The sequence below is a fragment of the Rhipicephalus microplus genome, chromosome X (genome assembly GCF_043290135.1).
Source record: "Rhipicephalus microplus isolate Deutch F79 chromosome X, USDA_Rmic, whole genome shotgun sequence".
In the NCBI taxonomy this organism is placed as follows: Eukaryota; Metazoa; Arthropoda; class Arachnida; order Ixodida; family Ixodidae; genus Rhipicephalus; species Rhipicephalus microplus.
Genome location: NC_134710.1, coordinates 335,427,872 through 335,454,333, shown reverse-complemented (window position 1 = coordinate 335,454,333; position 26,462 = coordinate 335,427,872). Strand labels below are relative to the sequence as shown.

The window sequence follows — 26,462 nt, the reverse complement described above, 5'->3', positions numbered from 1 at the left end:
TGGACTTTAAAAAGAAAATGGAGGCGACGGAAATGGCGAGAACCCGTAAATGTGTCCAATAATTGGTATCGCAATAATAATACCTCACGGTGAAACACCACGTGTTAGCGCGATAGTGTAAAGAGCTTGTTTCAGTGAAATTTTGATGTCGGCGCCGACTGCGTGGCCTGTGAGCAAAAAAAAAAAAAAAAAAATCGGCGTTGTCCGTGAGCTTAAGTTCAAGATAGATGCACAAAATTAAGTACCTTCATTCCAGCCAGATTATAACCAAGGATTCGAGCGGGGCCAGTTCTACCGCGCGGCAACGCCAGCGCTTAAAACTGCTTCGTAAAGAAACGTTATAAGAATGTGATCAGAGAGAGTTTAACGGGCGTAACATTGCGTGGAAGAATCGTAGGTCACACCACGTGCCAAAACTAGAGTCACTGTATGTAACAGAGTAGTGCCAAAACTAGAGTCACTTTAGGTGACAGAGTAGCGCATTTGTTTTTCAACGCCGCTAGCACCCATGTACTGCGGTTAAGCCGGTGCACAGGCCGCACCGTCGAAAGTGGTTGCCGTCTGCCTGGAACCTGTCAAGTGACCGTCGTGTGCTCTGTAGCTCGTTAGCTATGAACTGGTGCTTCTATTTGCTTTACATTCGTGCCCCTATAAGCTTAAACAGCGAATTATTTGTGTGGATTTGGCCCCATTTGCGAAAAACATAGTGAAATGATCAATTCTCTATGAGCAAAATAGTGGCTACTTGGGATGATTATTGCGTTTTTGAAAGAAACAATCTTTCTTAGTACGCAGGGGAACGTCCCATAGAACAGAGCACACAGATAGGAGTGCGCTCTGTCAGAGCCTCTGGGGAGGGGGGGGCCGTCGCCCCCACAGGTTAGGAACCAGGGGGGGGGGGGGCATACCATACCACTGAAAGCTGCTATGACCCCTCCCTCCTCTTTTTCTCGCCGTAGCAAAAACAGATAGAAAGCAATGCTCATATATATATATATATATATATACATATATATATATATATATATATATATATATATATATATATATATATATATATATATATATATATATATATATATATATATATATATATATATATTTTTGCAAACGTCCCCTCCCCCCCGCCCCGCCGCGGTGGTCTAGTGGCTAAGGTACTCGGATGCTGACCCGCAGGGCGCGGGTTCGAATCCCGGCTGCGGCGGCTGCACTTCCGATGGAGGCGGAAATGTTGTAGGCCCGTGTGCTCAGATTTGGGTGCACGTTAAAGAACCCCAGGTGGTCTAAATTTCCGGAGCCCTCCACTACGGCGTCTCTCATAATCATATAGTGGTTTTGGGACGTTAAACCCCACATATCAATCAATCAATCCCCTCCCCCCACTTCAGGTATACTTCCGCAGCCCCTGCACTCTGTCCTATCTGGTTTCTTTCTGAAACCTTTCCTTGCGCACTAAGAAAGATTATTTCTTTAAAAAAGCTTCGTGGGGCGCTTCTTGAATATCGGAGGACCACTATTTTGTGTTTGTGAGTTGTTGCTTATCTTCCATAGCTGGCGCCATTTGACCATGCGGCAGCAGCGGTGCATGTTATTCGGCACTATGGGCGGCGCATATGCGATTTCCGTTACCGAACAGACTAAAACTGCTTTCGAACTTCCGTGGCACAGTCCCGAAAGCAGGTGTATCTTCCATCTTCGCCGGTTGTTCACACTCCAGGCACGTCGACTGGCGATCGGCGACACGCTTCGTCGATTGGCGACAGGCTTAAGCAAGTCACCTGCAAAAACAGAGCGTGGCTTGGCCGCATGACTATGGTTCCTAACCAGGCAAGATGGCGAATCCATGCGCTACTCTGCTCCCGTAGAGAGCATACACAGTGACTCCAGCCAAAACATGCACAGTGCGCAACTATAGTGGGCGGTTTAAAGCTGCCTAAACGTTACAAAGAGTGCAGCTGTGCAGGTGCGCGTGGCGCCTTACGGACGCGTAGTTCATACTTCGCCAATTTGCAAAAGTAAGACATATAGTGGGCTGTTCGCAACCGTACTTGAGGCAGGAATTGTAAGATAGTTAGAAACGGCTAATGTTATGCGCACGAGCGTTCCTTTTCTTGGCCCGATAACGCTGTAGCATTCTATACTCTTGAAGGCGAAATTCCAGCGTCCACCAATTTTTATACGATATATTAGCAGCAAATCAGAAACTCAGAAGAATTATTTCATCCTACTTTATGATGATGGCAGACATTGGCGGTCACCCAAGTATCACCCTACTATAAGAGCTATGTTTGTACGCGAACTAATATGCCAGAACTCGGCTCTTGTGTTCGTCTTTTAGGTTGGTTTCGACATAGTAATAGAAGCAGCTCCTGTTGTTGCAGAAAAAAACTTCGGTTACTTCAATTATCACTCGTAAACACTGAAACAGAAAGCTTAAGCAAAACTGCAATTCGGCCTAGTTGGAACATATCCACCTTGAAATGTTTGCGCAGGCACAATGGTACACAGAAAGAACAAAAACAGGCGCAATCTAACAACTGGTTTAATTTTCAAAAACATTCACTTTGTACCCCTCAGATCTGCGCCATCTGGTCATCAAAAGACACTCAAACCGCGCACATATCAGAACTTACGATCACAAGCTCATTGAACAACAGACCGGAGCGAAATTTCTCTTGCTAGTGTAAGACAACCGAAGCATGGCTAACACACTCATCTTTCAGCTTGTCAATGAGATAGGCTTTCATTATTTCTCTTGAAGTTCTGTTTCGATGGCTATATTCCAACGTAGTGTTGTTAAAACAAGGACAACATGCATGCATGCTCATTGCAATCTATTGTGTATTGGGGTGACCTTTGAGACTCGACATATGCTCCCTTAGCCTGGAATTAATACATCTGCCAGTCTGCCCTATATATATATATATATATATATATATATATATATATATATATATATATATATATATATATATATATATATATATATATATATATATATATATATATACAACCACACGCCGGAGGTATACAATACACCACATTGTGTACACATCCAACAACCTTGAGCTTGTGTTTTACGCTGCATTCCTTATGCACACTGCTCACTTTGTCCCATTTCTGGTTGACGAACGCGCACACTCCTCCGATTTTTTTAATGGCCAAAAACATCACCTCCAGCTACTTTTTTTATTCCGTGCGAAAGCCGGTGTACATAAAGAATCGCTACCACCTTAGACCTAGAACCAGACAGCCCACCAGTTAAAAAAATGGTCCCGTTCTATGTTTGAGCTTCTTTAATACCCTGATACGTATACAACCAACATCCCAGAGAACCGGTACCCTGCGTCCTGGAGCCGAGCAAGCTGTTCATGAAACAGTCTATGGAAAGTGAGAACAAGATTTTAACAGTGCAGACCAAATTTTGTTTTCACACTGTATAATGTATACCTCTGACGTATAGTGGTGTATGTGTATGGCAGACTGGCAGATGTACTAACGCGAGGCCAGGGAAGCATATGTCGAGTGTAAAAGGTCGCCCCAATACACATTTAGCACTGCATTGCAGTGAGTCTGCATGTTCTGCTGTTTTAACAACACTACCATGGATTGATTGATGATTGATATGTGGGGTTTAACGTCCCAAAACCACCATATGATTATGAGAGATGCCGTAGTGGAGGGCCCCGGAAATTTCGACCACCTGGGGTTCTTTAACGTGCACCCAAATCTGAGCACACGGGCCTACAACATTTCCGCCTCCATCAGAAATGCAGCCGCCGCAGGCGGGATTCGAACCCGCGACCTGCGGGTCAGCAGCCGTGTACCTTAGCCACTAGACCACCGCGGCGGGGCAACACTACCATGGAATATAGGCATATGAACAAAATTTCAAGGGAAATAATGGAAGCCGATCTCATTGACTAACTGAAAGATGAGTGTGTTAGCCACGTTTAGGTTGCCTTACCACAAAAAGAAATTTCGCTCCTGTCTGTTGTTCAATGAGCTTATGGTCGTAAGTTGTGATATGTGCGCAGTTAAAGTGTTTTTTCGTAACCAGATGGCGCATATCTAAGGGGTATTAAGTGAATACTTTTGGAAAATAAACAAATAGTTAGATTGCGCCTGTTTGTGTTCTCCTCTGTGTGCCCGTGTGCCTGCGCAAACATTTAGAGATTGAAAGTTTCTTTGTACTATATTGTAACAAAAAACTTTTTTTCCGCTTTCAAATAAAAGGAATATGCTCAAAGTTAAGGACACACCCTTATAATGTTGTATCTAGCTTCGAAAAAAGCATACTTGAAATATTTGGACAGACGCATGGAGAAAACTGTTGAAAGTATATGGCATACTCGCTAAAGCTTCTATTTTTTTACCAATTCTCGGTCGAGCAAGAAGGCTGAAAGATAGGAAGCATCGAAACGCGCCGCTAATGAGTGGCCGAGCAGGAACTGGGTTTCATGACGCATACACGCAATGTTGAGACATATCGAAGACCCACCGCGCCACACGCAGCGTGTCAGTGAGCGGCCCGCCCAAGTCGAAATTGCATAAGCGAATCTGAGAGGGACGTGCCCTTAATTAACCGCGCCAGACGTAATGGGCGAATTAGCGACGCGGCAGACCGCTACATGGTGCATGCATTGCGGGAGGATCGTAAACAATTAGCCGCTTCGTCAGACGTTTCTGGGGCACGCGGCAGACGCATGCTATATAGCGGGGGTTGCTCTCCATAGCTCGCCGTGGCTGCCTGGAAGGGTTGTTTAATTATCTCTATCGGCTGATCTGAATTAGAAATTCCATTCGAATTCTGATTATGTCGATGAGATTTCTTTTTACTTTAGAACGCCGCTTCTCGTATATACATTAAAAAATTGTTAATTAGACTCTCGTTAATTCGAAAAAATCGGATGAATCGGATGTGTCATCCGGTCCCAGCCATCATTTGCATTGCGAGAGCAGGTTTATTTGCGGTACGTTTTTGAGGTTTCTACAAATACGACACAGTGAGTCACAGCAGAGCACCGTACAGAATAGTTCCGCTAACCCGCAGTGCGAGTCGAGCCAGCCGAGCGAGCCGAGCGTTGGTGATGCTGCTGATTGGAGACACGTTTTCTTCGCAATTCACCCCAGCTGAAGAAAGGCCATCTTCACTACCTCACAGTCTGGAGGCAGAGGGCGATGGTGCGGCTTGAGGCGGGCCACGTGGACGAGGTCCCTTCCACGCTAGCGCATGTCTTCAGACGGGGATTCGCCGGCCAGATTTTACCAGGGAGGATTTCCTCACAATAGTACAATGGCGTCAAAATCCAGTTAATTTCGTAATATTTGGCCACGACCATGTTGATTCGGACAATCGTAGGAGAGCACAGAGTGTCTAGTGAAGAATCCCCCCACACGCACAGAACGTTCTATGTGGTTAAGTGTTCGACGCGACTGACCTCAGAATCGAGGAGGCAATGCTGACGATCTTAAATCTCTCTCAAGGCTGGTGAAGCAGTGCCAGTTTTTTTTTCTCCAGTGACACTTTCAGTATTTACTAGTTATAACACGAAGGTTTGTTCACCTACAATAATATACAGTCTTGTGTATAGCAGCAGTCTTTAAAAAAAAAAAAAAACTCAACCAGTGCTATCTAGATGATACTGTATTTTAGAAGCTGTGGTTACTTTAGTGCAATTAGCGTAAACCTTCTCAGCAAAACGGATTCATTATATGTGTAAAATAAGGCCATACTTTACCTCACATCAGTGGTATTTGTTAGCGAGTCGAACGCCATGACTGACTTGCAATTTAATTATCCGCAGCATTATCGACAATGTTACGGTACACTTGACCAATGTACATGCGGAACACCAACACCCATGTAGCTTCAAAATGTTTTACTGTCTGTATTCGTATATCTATATTCTTGTAAATCTATTCCAGCATACTTTTTTTTTCGTCTTTTGCGAAATTACCTTCGCAATATCCCGTTATGTCTTTTATAAATGTATCTCAGTACCCGCATTTTTTAGGCTTCAAGCACATGCATTTTCGATGGAGGCGGAAATGTTGTAGGCCCGTGTGCTCAGATTTGGGTGCACGTTAAAGAACCCCAGATGGTCGAAATTTCCGGAGCCCTCCACTACGGCGTCTCTCATAATCATATGGTGGTTTTGGGACGTTAAACCCCACATATCAATCAAGAATTCAAGCACATGTATTTCTATATTTCTATTTTCAGAATATTATTATGACTATTTGCCCTGCCCTGATTTCTCCACATTCATAGAAGCTCTTCAGAATATACAGGGTGTCCCAGGTAATTTTAGCCAGAGTTTCAAAATATGCCGGAGCACATAATTACGACGCGACCAAATGCATGTTGCTCACCGTTGCCGGGAGTTAGTCACTTTATTTTTTGTGTTCTCAAATATTGTTTATTTGGTATGTTTAGTTAAGTAACTTTCAAGAAACAAAGATAGATAAAAAATTTCAATGAGAGAGTTGCAGATCGGTTTGCAAAGTGTCCGATTTCAGAGTTGTGAACTTTATATTTGTTAGTTATTACTGGTTTTCTGCTAATTACAAATGCCCCCGAAATGCAAAAAAAAATACCACGTGACAAACCCGCTCTTGCACCAGTGTGCACAATGATTCTAAGTACAGCGTCTGTATTCCAAGTGCTCCCTAAGGTTTCACGTACGAACGACCATAGAATTTACCCCACTGTGCTGTCTCGGCAAGATGGCAACGATGGTGGTAGCTTTACGATGAACACGTTTTGCTATCCGCCACAAAACGATAACCGCTGTGACTGCTTATCGCTATCATGAACCGTTGCGAGGGAAGCGTGTCGTTCGCACACAGAACGTTAGGGGGCACTAAAATCATCGTGTGCATTGACGCGCGAGCGGGTTTGTCATGTGGTATTTTTTTGTATTTCGCGGGCATTTGTAATTAGCAGAAAACACTAATGCTTAAACAGATATAAAGTTAAAAACTATCTATTTGGACGTTTTTCTGACCTATCTACAACTTTCCCAATAAAATTTTTATCCGTCTTCCTTCCTTCAAAAGTTAGTTAATTAAACAGAGCCAATAAACAATATTTGAAAACACAAAAAAAAATAGTCTGACTGACTCCAGGCAACGGTGTGCAACATGCATTTGGTCGCGTCGTAATTATGTGTTTCGGCATATTTTTAAACTCTGGCTAAATTTACGTGGGACACCCTGTATATTCTGAATGCTTCATTGTCCCGAAGCTACACACGAACAGCATTTGTGACATATTAGCTCTTGTAAAGAACAACTCCCTCTGATACAATGGTGTTCTATGCGACATTCACAAGGAAGAAACAAACACGAGAATTAATTGATCTGCGTATTCACGCATCAGCGCTGGAAAAGAAAGAAAAGCATATTCGAACGACCTATAGAAGTGTTGGTTTGTGCTCGCACATAAAGTTTTTGAAGAGTGCCTTTGTGCTAATTAAAATGGTTTGAAGCATTATTTTGTTGTTTGCTTGTCACTCTCGTGTGTGTGTGTGTGTGTGTGTGTGTGTGTGTGTGTGTGTGTATGTGTGTGTGTGTGTGTGTGTTTTGCGTGCACGGCATCGACTGCGCAGGGCCGCGTCTGTTCTATCTGAGTAGGCAAGCGCAGTTCGAAGAACTTTTCCACTATATAGGCTTGTTTTTAGAATCACACGTCATGGAGCTTTCAAGACAACACTACTCTCTTTTTGTTGACTCAGTGTACAAGTTAGGCTATCGGGAGTCAAGCATCAACTTTAAACACATCGCACTCATAATTTGAAAGTGCGGCAAAGAAGCGCCCACTGCGGTGCGCTTCAGGAGAAAAGCACCACAGCACCGCCTAGTTGTTTCCGTGCAAACAGCCTCAAGGACCGCTCTTGTCCCACTGCCCCTATCTAGTTCAAAATACTGTGGTGTGTGGCACCTCGTTGGCCGCAGGCGTTCATAAGGTGTGGTCGCCATCTACAACCACATTCTTGGAGAACAATGCTTTAGCGGATATGGCAAATGTTTTTTTCCTTTATCGGCGGGAAAATGCGTGTTGTGACGGTGGCCGTGGCAGTGCGTAATAAGGTCAGAAAACATTTCGGGCTAATTAAGACATGGAGTTTTCGTGCCATGGTTGTACTGTGAAAAAACACTGCAGGATCACGAAAATTATGGTTTTTACGCAGCTCTCATAGACAATAAGTGCAAAATTTATGTACTCACCAAGAAAGTGAAAGTGCACGTGTGTTCATATATGTGAGTGACATTTGTTTATTGCTCTCTTGGTACCTTATCTAATTGGTACTTTGTTTATTTGGAAACTTTTTAGCGTCCCGTGAAGTGCGAATTAGGAGCTTTTACTGTAGTACTTGTAAAACGTGCCCTTATACTTCCAACATTGCCTTTCAAAGTTGTCAAAGGGCCCTCTATTGACCTAAACCAGCTACATAGGAGGCATGCCTTCCTCGTCGAACGGGATCTTGAGAGCGCGGCCTTGCATATCAGAGCTGTAGAGGGTCGTGAATGCTCTATGATTCCTCCAGCTAGCTGGACTCCATGAGAAGTTTCATTCTGCCGGTGGCAGCACTGCACACTGGCCTTCGATCCTAACGGTTCTTCCCGTTTTTATTTTTCCATTGCAGGTTGCAAAGCTGTGCTCAGTGCTGCTTAAGCTCCCTCTATTTCCCTTATCTCGATGTCTCTTCCTTAATGAAGTGGGGGCGCTTCCATAGGCTCTGCGTGTTTCAAGTGTCGTTGAGATCCAGATAATATTAAAACGGGTAAATTTATTCGCTCTACTTTCCCCCTCAAGACGAAATCACTCGGAGGCGTGCGGCGTGCAAGTGTTCTTTGATACAGGTCGACAAAGCACTCTTTTATATCGAATACACTGTAGAAGAGAAACTTGGGCTAGTTGGTTGTAAATAATTATGAAGGAACAACAGAGCTAAAAACGGACGAAGACAAGGGAAGACATGACGCAGGCGCTTACTCGCAACTAAAAGTGTATTGGGAGGCACAAACGCACATATATAAAGCATCCGCTATAGTCAGGTGACACATCGTAGCATCTGCGCAGCAGAGCAATCAGGATCTATGAAAATAATTACTCATGAGGAGGTAAAACATTTATAAGAACATCCGAGGAAATAAAACAACACACCATCTACAGGCATAAAACTTGCATGACAGTCCACAAAATAAGTGTTTTAACAGGGCAGCGTTAAATCCAAATATGGAACTTCCTTGAAGGACGACAACATTTTGCTTGGCTCAGGATGCATATCAGTAAATGTCACTCTATGCATTGGAGTCATAACATGCGCCTCTTATGTTGTTTCGGACCAATGAAAGGGGTAAGTAGGCTCATTTTTTTTTTGCCGTTATAAACATTACCCACGATTTTGTAAGAAATATAATCGTTGCACTAAAGGGTTCTTGGAGTTGATTTGTACGCCTACGTGTGGCATTTTTCCTGAGGTTGTATAACTAGCTGCACGTAATTATCCTGCATTTCTGAAATCGAAAACATTGGTGGTTAAAACTTGATGGGAAGAATACCAATGCTTCAGGAAGCCTTAATTAGTGTTTATCTTCTTTTTTATAAGACAGTGATTGTTCAACCTGATCATAAAAGGGCGTCCTAGTAATGCGAATTAAGCTACCCCGTGTATCTCGGGGTTAGAGCATTCGAACGCGTTTATATGCACACGACGAAACATTCCGCATTTTCTTTCATCCCACCTTGCTCTCACGTGTCCCTGTTGCAGTATAAAGAAATAACTCTGCGAGTTACTGGCGTCTCCATATGCTCGGGTGTGCCGCTTCCAAGGCTTTAACTTTTGACTTCTTGCAAGCAGAACACGGGCAAGGTTGTTTTGAAAGACGGACTCCTTCTTGGCGGAGACGCCAAAAAGTTCAAGCCGTCGTGTTGTCGAATGATGCTGAAGGTCGTGCTTCGCTAATACGGAACGTTCTTGCGAGCTGCTCTAGGATGATGGACGGCCCTTTTCTTGTTGCGGAAAGAGCCAAAAGATAGATGGACGGGCCTGTACATTCTTCGCGCGCATGCGGACAAGGCGGCACCTCCCCTTGAACTCGCCTCCATTTTAGTGAACTCTGTGAGCACGCGAGCTGTTCGACTTAACTCTTCTCGACAATGGTGCGCCAGTAAGGAAACTGTTATAAGTGCGGGACGATGACTGCGTTTTTATTCCTGCTTGACTTCCACATTGCCCCTTTTCTCGCAGCGCTAGCTTTAAACTAGTTCCGTTAAGTGTGCGTTGGATGAAAACAGTGGTTGACAAAAAAAAAAGAAGAGAAAAGAAGGCGAGAAAAAGCTAGAGCGTGCTTTAGTAAGTTTGATGGGAGAGGCCACGGTGTAAGAAGTAGTAGCTTAGGTGATTGAACGGCGCGCGCTGGGCGAGGGCCACTGCGGCACGCTTAGAGTTCTCCTTTCTCCGCTCGTCAAGAGAGGGCGCTAGAAACTTGTGCCCGCTCACTCGCTTCGCGCTCTCAGACAGCACTAGCCGTTTGCAGCTTTGTTCACGGCACGTTGTTGCTGCTCGCCGGGTGTTGTCAAAGCATTGTTCATTTGTCTGCCAGGTAGCTCCCAACCTTCGAACTTTTTCATGAGCCTGCATAATGGGAAAGTGCTTCGTACCGTTTTGTAACACCGGTTACAAGTCTTGCAAAGAAAAGTTCTCGCTTTTCAAGCCGCCGAACGATGAAGCAAGACTGGAAGCATGGAGACGAGCCATTCCTCGTAAGGACCGCGTGCTCCAAAGAACGGATCGCGTTTGTGAGAAGCATTTCGCTTCCCGTTTTATCCTGAAGACGTGGTCTGCGGGAATTGACGGCCATGTGCTGATGTCTGGAACAAGAAGAGCGGGCCTTTCAAAAGACGCTGTGCCGTCAATTTTCGAAGGGGCGCCAAGCTACCTGTCCAGAAAGATTAAAAGCCCTCGAAAGCAAGTGAAACGGCTAGCGCTTCCTGTGGCTGCTTCGGTGAGTAGCTGTAACAACAATAGCAGCAACTTGCCAACGACAGCTAGCCACATAGAAGTCTCCCCAGCGGACAATATGGAAACGTCGTCTGACGACAGCTGTTGTGTGACTAAGACTGGTGAGAGTAACTCATGTGACTCAGTGTTCGAACGGCTTTTCAGTGCAGTATCTTGCGTTAGCCTGCCACAGCCATCATGGGCGGCGCATCTCATCAACTTAGCTGGAGTGAGGGACGTCGTGTTTATTGACGCTGCGGTTGCGCATAGGACAAGCGACGGATCGTCGGTGCTGTTTAACAGGAAGGCTCTGCATGTCAAAAGCAACATGGAAGTCCAAGTCTACATCTTAGACAAGTTGATCGACTCTGCTGCAATAGGGGTAAGTCCCTTCGCCACATCTGCCCTTGAAGTTGAATCCATGCTCAAAGTTGTTGACGGCATAGATGTGTGTAGGGGAGGGCCTAGTTTAAAGGACTTCCCTGATGTGTCCCCTGAATGTGCCTTTGTGGACTGTCAAAAAAGCTGGAGACACAACAAATGTCTCTTGGTGACACCTGGAGGTGCTATCTGTCGCCTGTGTTCGGGCCTCGTTGACACCCTTAGAATACATGCTGATCGCCGAGCTGCGCGAGCCAAGCAGGGAATACCTCTCAAGCGTTTCAGGTTATCGGTGGTGCCCACCCAACAACAGAAGCTTTCTGCTTTGCGGCATGCACGATCAGCTGTTCAGCGGTCACGAGCACGACTGGCCAAGCGCAACAAGCTGTTATTGGAGCAGTTGCAAGCAGCGATGAAAGAGCTAACAGATTTGCAGGAGCAAGATATCAAGGAGAAGCTAAAGGGATTTGATATACCGCCAGCACAGCTTCTTTTGATAGAAGAATGTGTATCAGTCGCAAGGTGCGCATCAAAAACAAGCAGGCGATACACAGACGATTGGATCTTGTTGTGCCTCTTGCTGCACATACGGAGCCCGGCCACCTACTCTTTCTTGAGAAACAACGATATACTGCCTTTGCCGTGCGTTACCACAGTGCGAAAGTACATAAGCATGGTTGGTCCGAAGTGCGGTTTCGACGACAACTTCTTCAAAGCCCTCAAGATAAAAGTTGCCGGAAAGACCGCATTCCAGCGGCGGGGAATCCTGATCTTGGACGAAATTCAAGTAAGAAAGGAAATGGCTGTCAACTCGCAGACAATGACGTACACTGGCCTTGTTGATCAAGGAGAGAAAAATAATCAGAGCAAGGAACTCGCAGATCATGGCCTCGTCTTTGCATTTGCTCCGTTTGGTGAAACCTACCTACAGCCAGTAGCCGTGTTTGCGTCAAAAGGACCAACTAAGGGGACGCTGCTTTCGCAACTCCTGATCCAGTGCATCGTGCACCTAGAAAAAGCCGGCTTGTTCGTAGACGGAGTAGTGTGTGATGGTGCATCCACCAATCGCGCGATGTGGAAGCAGCTCGGCATTACTGGTGCACTTGGCCACGTCCGTAATTCCTTTGAGCACCCAATGGACAGCTCTAGAAATGTTTATGTGCTGTCTGATACGCCTCACATTTTCAAGTGCATCAGAAACAGGCTACTGGACAAGAAGGTTCTTAAAAAAGACGGCAAACTGATAAAATGGTCGTGCTACGATGCCCTGTACGTTGCAGACAACGAGAACAAAGCAGAGCTAAAGGTGTGCCCTAAAATAACATTCAACCACATCAACCCTTCCAAAATGCTGAGGATGAGGGTGAAGCTTGCCACGCAGATATTTAGCAACTCCGTAGCCAAAGGTATTCTTTTCTATGCAAAGAGAGGCGCGTCTCGTCTGACCAATGTTGAGCCGACGGTCGAGTTCACACTTTTTTTAAATGACCTGTTTGACGCTTTAAACCGACGTTTTCCAGCAGAAGGCTTAAAACTAGAAGGCAGAGATTTTTGTGTTTTAGAATCTGCATCCGCGTGGCTGGACTCATGGGAGCAACAGGTCGTGAGCGGGGAAATTCATAAGGACCTTTTTCTGACGCAGTCGACTGCAGAAGGCCTACGCGTAACCCTGAAATCAGTGCGGGAGCTGTCAATTTACCTGCTGAAGGACTGTGACTTCAAGTATGTATTGACGGCGAAGATGAACCAAGACCCGCTGGAGCGCTTCTTTGGAATAATCAGGCAAGCTGGTGGGCAAAATGAGCACCCGACGTTTCCCACGTTCCTACAGCTGTACCGTATGCTCAGCTTATATTCTTTGGTAAAACCACCAAAGTTTGGGAATTGCACGCTGCCTGATAAAAGACAAGCAGCCGTTGTGACTTTGTCTGATATCAGGGAAATATATAAAGGTTCTGCCGCGCAACGCACAGGAAAGTTGGATGAACTAAAGCGAAAGCTTGACGGGCTCATCGACGAAGGAAGCTGGGAGTGCGATGATGTCTTCGATTTCGACGACCCTGACACAGACGCAACAGTAGTTGAGTGCATTGTCTACTACGTTACAGGTTTTGTGTCCAGAAAACTTCGCAATGGAACAACCTGTTCCATTTGCAAGAACGCTCTTCAAGGAAAACAAGGTCTCGCAAGCGTGCCCGAAGCTGATCTCGTGAACTGTAAAACCCGGGGCTGGCTCACGCATCCAAATATGCACCTCTTTGACTTTTTCAAGTACACCGAGGAACAGTTTGCCAAGTATGCAGGGGACAGGGATGCATACGACAAAACTACTGATGCCGTGTTGGAGAATTTCCACTTCACATTTCCTTGCGGTACGCACAAAGAAGAAATGCTTGCGAAGTTGCTACACTACTATATCTGCCTACGTATGCGTCAGTACTGTAGGCAATTGAAGAATAGACATGAAAAAAAGAGCCACGACTTGCGAAAAATGGCAAAGCTTGTGTGAGCACGACCGCTACACGGACTCAATGCGACTTTCTTTGCTTATATGCGTTTCATGAACTTCTTTTATCGGACATATTGTGTGTCCTCTTGTGTGATCGATTTCATGTCTGAAAATTCTAAAAGTCAGTAAATAAATGGTATATGTGTCCTGATGTGAAGTTATGCTACGTATTGTCACGTAGTGATGACGGCAGTCCGACGGTCAGGAAGAGAACCAAAACGCTTCTAAAAGAAAGTGTTCATTAGGCGGACTAGCGCCAACTAAGAACCGTACAACTCGGGGCCGGCGACAGCAACAAACGTGCACGGCGGTCGTCGAAGAACAGAGTGCTTGGTGCTTTAGGCCGTGCTCAATTTAAAAGCCGTAAAAAACTTTCGAGATAAGCGCCCGCAAGTAACGACAAGAATGTGGAACAATGTCGAAGACACTGTTCCAGTTTCTTGTAGTTACTTTTAGGACATCTCGTATCGCGCACAAAAGTGATAAAGTCTTGTGGCGGTAACTTTCAACGCGAACGATCCATGGCCTATCCCCCGAGGTGCGTTGCACCATAGGTCAGAGGAACACGTACAAAACAAACAGTACAAAGCTTTCGCGGCAATATAAGCGGAATAGCAAGGAGAGATGCCCCTGGCTTTTGAACCAGTGGCGCCAGGTACAGCTGATGAAAAAACAGCACATACGTCACTAAAAAAAAACAAAAAAAAAACGTTAAGTTGTGTAATCATGCGATTGCGACAAAGCGTGGTCGCACCAGAACCTGTTCCATGATGCCATAGCTTAATGTCGATTCCAACGTACTGCTCAGGCCTCGGTTTACGTTATTAAGAAAAATTAATCAGTTATATGCAGTCTCCAGCCAAAGTGAACCGCACATCGCCAATCGTTCCTGGGCAACCCATTGTGAACAATAAGTCAACGACTAGGCCTCATAATACGTAAAAACCGCTCGTAGGTCCTTGACAGCGCTTCGGTTGCCCTCGGCAGAGCGGTCCTACACCGCGAACGGGACGCAAGCGCACGGCATGCGGGAGGCAGAGCCAAAGGGCATTAGAGTGCCTCGATGCGCGCGAGCGCGCGGGCATCAAGGCACCCTAAAGGGCATTAGTTTCGCGCGCCATCTGTTGGCGCTATCTGGAAGCAGAACCTTACCGCGGCGCGCCCAGCGAGCGCGCTCGCTCACCTAAGCTACTTCTTACACCGTGGGAGAGGCAGATTAGACACTGCTGAAACTATATCCTTATGTGATTCTTAAAGGGAAAAGAAGAGAAAAGTGAGCCCCGTAACTGTCTGCATCAGAGTGCGACACCTCAACAGTAACTCACGTGGAATGGGGGTAAGGAGGAATTAAAAGGATATGATTAAAGGTAGAGAGAGAGAGAGAGAGAGAGAGAGAGAGAGAGAGAGATGCGCAAAGGCAGCGAGTGACGACAGAAGAAATAGGAAAGATGAACACGGTCGCAGGAGTCCGAGGACGGAGCACCACTTGCGAGAGCTCTTGTCGGCGACAGGAGATGGCGTAGGGCTAATCCAGTCGGCCAGAGCTGCGCTGTAGTCGTCATAGAGGACCGGAAGCAGGAGGTGGCGTAGGACCAACCCAGTCGGCCAGAGCTGCGCTGTCGTCGGAGATCGCGAGGGCACAACCGGTTGGCATGGAATCCAGCGAGCGAGTCTTGAATTTATATTCGTTGCATTTTATGTTCCTCTTCCGTAGGATTCCCGAGATTTGTATTTGCGAAGATTATATGCAGCTGGCTCTATAGCATCACTGTGGCGGAAGCTTCAAGTGTGCTCTGGTTTGCACGTGTTTCAAGTGCGCAGCACTTTACTGGCCTGGCTTGTCAGCCACCCATATATGCTATGAGGCATTACCACGCTCATAATCAAGTGCCCAATACAAGCCTAAAACAATGCTAACAATGGTGAAAAGCGCGTTAACATCGATGAACTAGATCTAAAATAACATAGTAACGAATATAACGAAGAAGTCATTCAAATCATTAGTTTAAAATCACCAAAACCGCTTCCAAACTACGTGGCTGACTCCCGCACCACGCACGAGAGGGAATCGCCGCCTTGCAACGCGTATGGTTGCTTCTCCGATGCTACACCTGACTGAGCTCGCTGCATACGACCCGCATCTCAACTGCCGTAACAAGCAGGAAGTCGATGAACAGCAGCAAAAAGCAGCGCCTATGTGGCACAACCAGTTTGGGAATCCCCCTAACAAGATTCTACACTCATGCCGGGAAATATTTACATGCTTACCTCAAACGTCGACGTCATTGATGTTTTGGTAGACGCAGCAACGGGAATTCTACGAACGGTATAATCACTGGGTGCCCATACTACGCACTTCCTCAGGTTTCGCAGTAGTGGAGCTGCATTCTTCTACCACACGTGTTCTGAGTTTTGTGCAATCGAGCATGCAGCATTATGCATTGTTCTGGATAATGACCAGGACGTTACAAAGGATAGCAGAGTTTGCTTCTCTATAATGCAGCTCTGAGTATCATTTTTCAATATATATACAATGCAGATCTGAAAGCAATGGAGCGTATAGTCACGATGCCATGCTGAACGTGAGCTTACAAAAAGCACGGAGTTTATCATTTCTTTCCTTTATTTCTTTAAGTACCCATTGGGAGTGAGTTACAGGCACTCAAGTCAGTTGAATGCCTTTTGTTGTGTACGAGCTAAGCAGGCGATGTCTCGGTTAGCACAATGTTGTAAAGTCACGTCCATAATTGAAAGCAGTCAAGATTTTAGTTGGAGCAGGTTCTCCGTTCACTCTTTGGAACGAATATGAAATTTTGGCTTGCTAGCGCAAAAAATTCTTTTTACGCTTTACCATATGCCGGAAGGGGCGCAGCCAGGGGGTGGAACACCAGACCCGTGCCTCGCCCCTTCCCCTTTCCTCGAATTTTCAAAGAGGTCACTCCCCCCCCCCCCCCCGAAAACTTTTCTGCCTACCTCTCTGTATGCCGGTAATTACCATTATCAACAGTATATTAGCTTGTGCGTTGAAAAGGGAAAACATACGCTGAGACGACCATTAAATATTTATTCGTTGGTACTCCCGCTTAAATATAACACTGACGCGGGAGCAAGCAATACTTCTTACATGTGCGAGCTCGGAAAGTGCAATTTTTTTCTGCCTTTGACGCGCAAGCTTTGGGTCTCGAGGCAATGCATCTTGTGTTCACGTTCTTCCATACCCTTGCACCTTCCAAAACGCATTTTTTTACTCATAGTCCTCAGAAGACGCAAAAATGAAGCTTGACACACAATCATGCCGATTTCTAAAAATTACTCCCCGCACCTGTACTTTATCATATACACGTACAGCGCGTCATTCGCCATAACTATTGCGTTGGCTTGTAGTACACGCAAGAATGGGTTTTATTAACCAGATGTGAGTTACCACTACGATACCAAACGAAGTGACAGCGATGGATCCTGATTCGCTTTCTAAAGAGACCTTCCGAAATCGACGCATTCCACACGCACTCCTCCAGGTGCTCGTCGCCCACTCGTGCGTGAACAAGCATATGCGTTAGTCGCGGAACATTTCTCATCGATCACGCACCACTCGACGCGCTGAGCGACATGGCGACGACAATCGAGGGAGTGTTCAGACGGGCGACACGTGCGATCCGTCACAGACGCAAAGCGTGAGCGGCGCAGGGAAGGGCGATGAGGGAGGGGAGGCAAGCGAAGCTATTCGTATACCCCGAGAATACGGAGGCCGATTCACAGCGCAACGTTGAAACGGCATCGCCGTAACAGCGATAACCGCCACTACTGCTTCATGGATGCCAAACTGCTCGCGTGCACGTTTGCCGCTCCATCAGACCCTTGTGCCGGGCGGTGACTCCGGTCGGGATGGCAATGAGGTAGAGAAAGAGATGAAGCAACGAAGACAGATATTCTAAACTGGGTCAGACATTATTGATCGCTGTCGGCCGCCGAGTGGCAAATTGAATGCGCCGATTACTCCGCCAGTGCCCGATGACCTTCTGCAAACTTTGGGCGCCCAGCGAAAATTGCTCGCCATGGCACTATTCATTTATCTATTTTATTTTACCCTCAAGATACAAGGTACATTACAGAGGGGAGTGGCTACGATATATACGTGTATAATAAGTAAAAAAATAATATTGAACTTGACAAGGGTTACACAAGATATAAACTAAGAAGCAGATAAGTACAATAACACACAGTAAATATACAAGGCGTAAGTGGACGTAGTCGCCTCGTCGCGACTACGTCCGCTATATACCTTGATACGTACTCCTGAACAGGCCGCAGGGTATACGGTCAGCAACCAGCTAATTCGCAAATGGTGCGTCCGAATGTTGTGACTGGATAGATCAATCCCGATTCTTGTGCCCGCTGTATACGGGTTCTCGAACACGTCGCGACTGCAGTCGTGCTTCTTTCGACGGGAAATTGAGCTTGAATTGCCTTCACACAAGGGCACGTTGCCGGGCTAGTTAATAAGGCTTCATAATACACACGCGCTTTCTACATGTCCCATTCTTCTCAATACTTGTAGTGTTTGTTTACGCCGTTTGTCGAGCACAAAATATTAGGCGCCGCTCTCCCTGAGCGGATCATGTCGCGAAACACCCTTGATTTGGAGCCATTTGCATGTGCACAGTAAAACAGTGTGCTCTTAACTCGTGCCTTGATGTTCTCCGTGGCTGCGCCCATAAACCGTGCTAGCTATATACAAGTTCTCTGCGTTGAAAGTCGCCCGAACACACCTTACACTAAGTGCCGTAGAAAGTTTTAATTAGGAAGGCTTATTAATTGTACTACGTATGCTACAAAGCTACAGCGCGATTGTTTTCGTGATAAGATTTAGATGTATCCGACAATCGTAAGTTCTGAAATAGTAGTTCAGTCAAGGCCTCCAGTGGTTATTTCATCTGTGGTATGCAGAGTAGTAAACGTGATACATCACACGTTTTCATTAGTGCGAAAACCTTCAGTGGCTCTGGCGACGTAGAATGTGACCGTCCGGTGGAGCCCGTTCTCGGGTGACTACACATATGGTACCAAAAATATAGTGCAGTATGGTAACATATATATGGTACACATATATGGCACACAAGAAAATGGCGTTGGTATGCTTCTAACTTCATCATTGCAAAAGCCTGACACTTAGGTGTAAAGAAGAAGAAGAAAAAGGCGATCTCATGCCCATGACTTTTGCATTTACGTCTACATAAACAATGAGTTAAATGAGCTGTATGAATTTTCCCACTAAATCTTACTGTACCCTAACACCACACTTACACGACATCTTCTCTTAGTGCGACAGCCGCAATACGTATTGATCGCAACAGGTATTACGGATACCATGCATGTAAGAAAGAGCGAAAAGGAAAGGCACGGACTTCGTGTTGCCTATAACGTATACCACTCAAGCTAAGGGCCCGTTCCTTCATACATACTGATGGGCTTACTGTTAGCATGTGCATTACAGTATTATTGATTTGATTGATATCGAGATTCGGGTCAGCAGCCAGGCACCACGCACACTGCTCCTCCACGGCGGACCTTGATATGTCGGGTTTAACATCCCAAATCCGCCATATAATCATTAGAGACGCCATGGCGGAGGGCTCAGAAAATTTCGACCACCTGGGGTTCTTTAACGTGAGCTCAAATCTGACCGTGTTATTGCCGCGTCTACATTATATCTTATCTATCTCATCCACTTTATATGCGTATATTTATTATAATTAATCGTATATAGTTCCATATATAGTTACATATAGCCACTATAGTTTCGTACACACGTCCGCCGCGGAGGCCCCACCGCAGCGGTCTAGTGTTAAAGTACTCGGCTGCTGACCCGCAGGTCGCGGGATCGAATGCCGACTGCAGCGGCTGCATTTCCAAAGGAGGTGGAAATGTTGTAGGCCCGTGTTCTCAGATTTGGTTGCACGTTAAAGAACCCCAGGTGTTCGAAATTTTCGCAGCCCTCCACTACGGTGTCGCTCATAATCATATGGTGGTTTTGAAACGTAAAACCCCACATATCAACGTCCGCCGCGGAGGAGCAGCGGTTGTGGTACTTGGCTGCTGACCCGAACCTCGATAGGTTAGATCCCGGTAGCAGGTCACATTTAGGCGGAAGCCAAGTGCCAGGAGCCTGTATACTTAGCGATGACAATGTAAGTAGAACACCAAATGGTCTAAAATTCCGGAGCCCTCGACTACGGCGTTTCTCATAATCATATCGTGGTTGTGGGTCGTTAAACTCGAGATATAGTTATTTTAGGAGCTTGCTCTGGAAGCTTATTATGCTCGCGGCTTGTGCGGCGGCATCGTCGGGCGTGTACACCAGTATGGCTAGTGTACACTTCTCCAGTCGCCGCTCCTGTCGCCGCTCCAGTTGCCTCTCCGGTAATTCCAACAATGCTCACTAGATGGCGCGCCACCAGCAAAGGCGTCATTTTTTGATGGCCCACGCGCTCGCCTCCTTGCGACTACGTCCACTTCAGGCACTGAGCCGTGCTCCCGACCCGGCGGCAGAAATTAGGTGCCTTTTCTCCTCTTCTAACCACTACCACCACCACCACGTCCACTTCGTTCTCGTTGCTTCCTAGGCACGGCAGCACGTGCAACGTTTTTACGGTCAGTGTTACGCACAGGTACTGTTACGCACAGGTACCGATATCATCCCAAGCCTCCTCACTTGCCTGCTCTCAACCCCGTTGAAAAACGACTGATAGCTCCACGCCTGCCACTTAAGAGCGTTAGGCATTTGACTCCCGGCAGTGGTAAGTATATATGGCATGTATAGGGGCAGGTGGTTAACGTGCCGATCGACGTGGCCAACACTGTGCAATGCCGGCCGCGGAACGTGCCCGAAAACGCGGCCTTCGACGTACACATCATCCGCGCGCTCGTTAACCAGCCTTGCTACAGAAATGGTCTCGTCAAGAAACGCCCCATGCGCCTCCGAACAAGTTCCTCTAACATCATTCACTTTGTGGATATGGCGGTGATTTTTTTAGCGTCCTACACACAAGCCGTTAACCATCTATTCATTTCGGTTTAAACATACGCCATAACAATTCACCAGTATACTAAGGCCCCGTAGCTTTCTGCTAACATCAATATTGAAAGTTGGACTATTTGTATTTACGGTATCTTAATCGTCGTAAATGTGTAAGAATCAATATCATCAGTTGTACAGAACAAAAAGAGCTTCGACAACCGCTTGTATATGACACGTAACATTTGCCTGTGCATGCTGCTGTTTACTGCAGCCCTGTCTTCCGCTAGAGCTCTGCGGTCATGCACGGGCGCGGAATGAGTAACAGTATGCCAAAGCTCACGCTATGCGTACAGTAGAGTCACCTTTTCAACGTTTGCTGTTTTCTAAGCCCGCCAGGAAGGGGTTAGACCACGTAAAATGTGTCGCTCGAGCGCTGTCTATTCGTATCACACACACACACACACACACACACACACACACACACACACACACACACACACACACACACACACACACACACACACACACACACACACACACACACACACACACACACACACACACACACACACACACACACACACACGCACACACACACACACACACACACACACACACGCACACACACACACACACACACACAAACTATTATACAACTTTTAACAGTACGCGCTTTGGTGCCGCAGCCTCAATCGCTTTAGCCACCACTCCCGCGGCTTCCTCTCCACCCACGACGACGACGCCGCCGCGCGTGGGACGGTGCAAATAACCGACGGCCAGACCACCGAAGTAACGCGGGCGCGCACACCTATGCAGGCGCTGTGAACCACCGTCCGGTTTGCGTGAGCCGCTTTTATGCGGTTGGCGGTGCGACCAGCGGTCTTCGCGCTTCGACGGTTGCCGCGTCTGCTTCCAGGGGCACCACCCTAGACGCATTCGTTGGCGCTCGGGAGGCACTCGTTGTTATTACTGGACGGCAAAGCGCTCGCGCCCACGGGCGGTGCAAGGTCCTCCTGGCGCGTCGCTTCTCTTCTTTGCAACCGCACCAACGGCGCCGAATGGCACAAACCGCTATACGCGCTTGGAGATGCGCGGGGCCAATGCTGTCCCACGTCCGAAATGCATATCGGTGTCTATTAGACTTGATTGCCAGCGCCGTGTGACTGTGGCGGGCCGGAAGTCACAGGCTGATGATCGCGGAAGCTTTACCGTGGTCTCTCTCGTCTTCTATACTTATATGGAAGCCGCAGTGTCTTACATCTAAGCGGATACTTCATGTTTCGGTGGTAATATCTGATTAGCTACGTCGTGGCTTCCTTTTTGCTCCGCTGTCTTCGCGAAGACACGCACACACACGCACGCACGTTATATATATATATATATATATATATATATATATATATATATATATATATATATATATATATATATATATATATAAGGGAAAGATTTGTATACCTACGGGCTTGTTTTCCCGTGTTTTGACACAATAATAATAAGATCTAACAGACAAGTATGCCAAGGAGTGTATAGGGGAAGTTATTAAAACAAATGGAATGTGAATAAGAAAGAAAAGTGGGTGAAAAAATAACCAGCCGTCAGCAGGAATCGAGCCTACGACCTTCGAATAACGCGTTCGATGCTCTAAACACTGAGCTATCACAGCGGCCTTCCCTTCATCCCTTTTTTTGGGTTTATATGTGAATTTAGAAGTAGGACTGTCCATCAGCGCCATCTATAAGCCAAGCGGCGAGTGTCAAACACCCTTTTATGCACATGTGTGCCGTCACGTAGCACGTGAACTTATTACGAGTGGGCAGCTGACCAATAGTCCCTCGTAGACAACCTAATGACACCAAGTCTGCCAGTACGAGACCCTCGTTAATGAATAAGGGAAAGAAGTGTATACCTAAGGGCTCGTTTTTCCGTGTTTTGACACAATAATAATGAGATCTGATATATAATATATCATATTATTATATCATATATAATGTAATATAATATATCATATATATATATATATATATATATATATATATATATATATATATATATATATATATATATATATATATATATATATATATATATATATATATATAAAGAAAGCAAAACCTTTTTTTCCACACTGCGTTCTTTTGGTATTGTCTTTCTTTGCACTTCACAGCTTTCATTACAGCAAACATTTCCATGAATCGGTACAGACGGATACAGGATAAGATACATATTGTAACTAGATCCCATGAAAATGTGGCAGCACGCCCCCATTCCAACACCTTTACCTCGAAGACAGATTCACTTTGCAGTATCGCGTCTGCTCGTGTACGTGCGCTAACGCCCGAGTCCACCAGATTTTGGATAGATCTTATGTTCGCATAGCCTGTCTAATACTGGACATGCCTTTAGAAGGAATGAGAAGTTAGTTGTGATACAATCCTGTGCCTTCTTAAATATTGTGGTCGCCAACTAATACATAAAAAAGAAGAACAACACGCACAAGAATATGAATAGAGAAAATGAAAGCTTTGATAAACTGCTCCAATTTGTCCAGGAAAATATCCTACACATGTATGTTGTGTGCTTATCTCCAGCTTGTGAGGCAACCCCGGAACGTGTCCATTAGTTCATGTCGGTTTTGGACGCTCATCTGGTTATCCTCCCTTCCTTTCCTCATCTTCTTTCTTCCTCTCTCTCTCTCTTTACAGTGTATCTCGCTGGGGGCCCATGTACCGAAGACTATAAATTGAAAACTTTCGAACTTGCTAAATTTGTTAGGCTATGTTTACTGATTTTACCCTGTCAGTATAATAGGGACAGGATCACTTCGTGTGTGGCCTCGCATGACATACCTTAATGATACGCCACCATCATGAGGAAAGCTAACAATTAACATTGTGACCATGCTTTCGGACTACTACACACTACATATTCCCCTCCTTAGTGCATCACTGACGCTCAGCAGGCAACCCGCCGGAGTCAGTGTGTACGCAACACCTGTGCGTGCCCTCTGGATTGAGAGCCACGACTGACGCCGTCTTCCGTGGATGGGTCGCTTAATAGCGCTCCCGGCACACGTTACGCCCGATGCCCGCTGCGGCCGGTTATTAGACGCGCCACCGAGGACGAAAGGGCGTCGCATCGTGCCCGCATGCGGGTTGAAGATCGCCGCCAGCGCTTGCGGGAGCTGTGCGGCGGCATGTTGTTTGTATGTGCCCTACTCAGTCAGCCCGTACGGTGGGATAAGAGCGTGGTACACCACAGCGCATTTGTTACGCGATTATGCCATCGCGTTCTCTCACCCCCTCCCTCCTCCCACGTTCTCATCCAGTCGCTCACCTTGACGTCAACGCTGCTGTGCCGCAGCACGGTGTTATAGTATGCAAGTTGGTGAACGAGAGAGAGAGAACTCTCAGGATCCCTAAAGTGTTCCCCTAAAACGGCTCGAAGGCGGAAACCGCCTATTTTGTCTCAATAGATGCACCACAACCCCCCCCCCCCTCTCCTACGAAAGCCTTTTGCATCTAACACGACATTGCACAGATTCCGGGATCGGGCCACCATTGGCGAATGGGCAATGCCATATGACGACATTATACGTCGCACGCCACGATTTACATCACATGTGACGTTATATGGCATGTGACGTCACATGCCACGTGACATGCCACATGCCACGTCACATTTTGGCTAACTGTACCGTTGTGATGACTTCATATGGAGACGTCGTCCTTTGCCGATGGTCTTCTGCGTCGCTCGTGTTCATGCCGGCTCTGCCAACGGTCAGTTTTATCCTTTAAGGAAGCACCCAAAGCTTTCGCCCAGTAAACGTTTATTACTTTAAGGGGAAGTAAGGATAGACAAGGAAGCCGTGAATCCTGTTCCTGTGCCCACTGCACTAGCTCTCGTTGATCTTCCAGGCCCAAGCGCTGCAGCCGGATTTCCTGCTCTTTGTCTCTAGGTCGTGTACTGTAAATCCAGGAAATATATTATAGAGACATAAACAGCGCGAGAAGATGGACAAGCGTTTGAAACACCTAGATTTATCATACTGCGTCGACATCATTTGCCTGCTGGTCGCCTTTTAATTAATGCTTATTCAAAGAGCGTGCTTGTTTCCTCCGTAAATTCTCAGTGATGTCAGCAGTGTCGCACGTCAAAAACAAAACAATCACGCGCCATTATTCATTACCCGATCACACGGAAGTAATTACCGCGCGTCTGCCTCCGAAGTGTGAATATTTCCATTCCCGTCAATAATTATTCTCCTTGCGTGTGCCAAAGCTTCCTGTGTATTAGATACAAGGCGAGTGGCGCAATTCAGTGAGGAGTGTTACTTTCTGCTTACTTTCCTTGTAATAGCAGTGGCATGCCTTGTGCCTGAAAACAATGCTGTCATATCTCAGTGCGTGACTCAAGAGTAGAAACAAAGACGCATCTCAAGAAGCAGCTACAATACAACCAAGCCACAAGAAGCTGTCACATAATTCTCTTCCGCTAGACATATCATGTCTACATATATGCGAGCATTGATTTTAGCATGCATATTTTAAAAGTCACCTCAAGACTTGATGAACTATAAACGCGGAACAATTACGTAAGTAATTTTTTGTGCGAACACTACGTGAACACTGCAGGTTCATAGATCATAGCCTGAACTGGTAGCATCAGCTTAGTGAATATCTGTTCAATTTGTACTCGACCCGTTTTCTATCGTTCACAAACCAACATTGTCTCAGCAGACCTCTTTTCCTCATTAAAGCAGAGACACAAGACTTGACTTCCCTTAATTTGCTTCCATCGACGCCCATTACTGCGGTTTCATCATATCACTCGTAGTTTTGAGGATGAGGCGGCTGGCTTGATTGTTTTTTTTTTTTTGCTATGTCTTTCTTATGCGACCAGACTGCTCCTGGTCATCACGCACATCACATGCGCTCCAAAGGTGATCGGGGTGATGAGAAATTTCCTAACTCAGTGACGTTTGTCGTTTTAAACTGATGTTGTCAGATATAGCTTCCTGACAGGCTCATAGTGTTAACATAGTGGCTGCAAATGAAATAATTAGAAGTACTCATTTGGCATCAACATTCTCGTTTAGTTAGGCAGTAAACGAAAACACCGGGAGGTTTATTCAGGCTAGCTAGGCTACTATTCAGATATTAGTCAAATTTGGCTTTATTGCCGTGAAAAGCGTGGTTCTTTCTTTCGTTTTTTCTTTCCTTCTTTCCTTCCTTCTTTCTTCCTTTCTTTCCTTCCTTCTTTCTTCCGTTCTCTCTTTTCTTTATTTCTTTTTTTCTTCTTTCCTTTCTTTCTTTCTTTCTTTCTTCCTTCTCCTTTCTTTCTCTCTTTTTATTTTTCTTCTTTCTTTCACTTTCTCCTTTTTTCTCTTTTTCTTTCTTTCCGTCCATATTTTATTCTTTATTCTTATCTTTCTTAACTCCTTCCTTTCTTTCTTTCTTTCCTGCCCTGCTTCGGTGGTCTAATGGCTAAGGTACTCGGCTGCTGACCCGCAGGTCGCGGGATAGAATCCCAGAGGCGGTGG

General features: G+C 46.0%; 2 protein-coding genes across 2 annotated transcripts in view; one reads left to right on the top strand and one right to left on the bottom strand.

Moving 5' to 3' along the window:
* LOC119162347 (lysosomal aspartic protease) overlaps window positions 1-16,291 on the bottom strand; it is a 68,040-nt gene extending 51,749 nt beyond the window's left edge. The window contains exon 1 of the mRNA XM_075879687.1: window positions 16,171-16,291. The gene's annotated coding sequence lies outside the window, so the exon portion shown is untranslated. The remainder of the gene's footprint in view (window positions 1-16,170) is intronic.
* LOC119185356 (uncharacterized) overlaps window positions 11,260-26,462 on the top strand; it is a 195,927-nt gene continuing 180,724 nt past the window's right edge. Inside the window, exon 1 of the mRNA XM_075879689.1 lies at window positions 11,260-11,394. The gene's annotated coding sequence lies outside the window, so the exon portion shown is untranslated. The remainder of the gene's footprint in view (window positions 11,395-26,462) is intronic.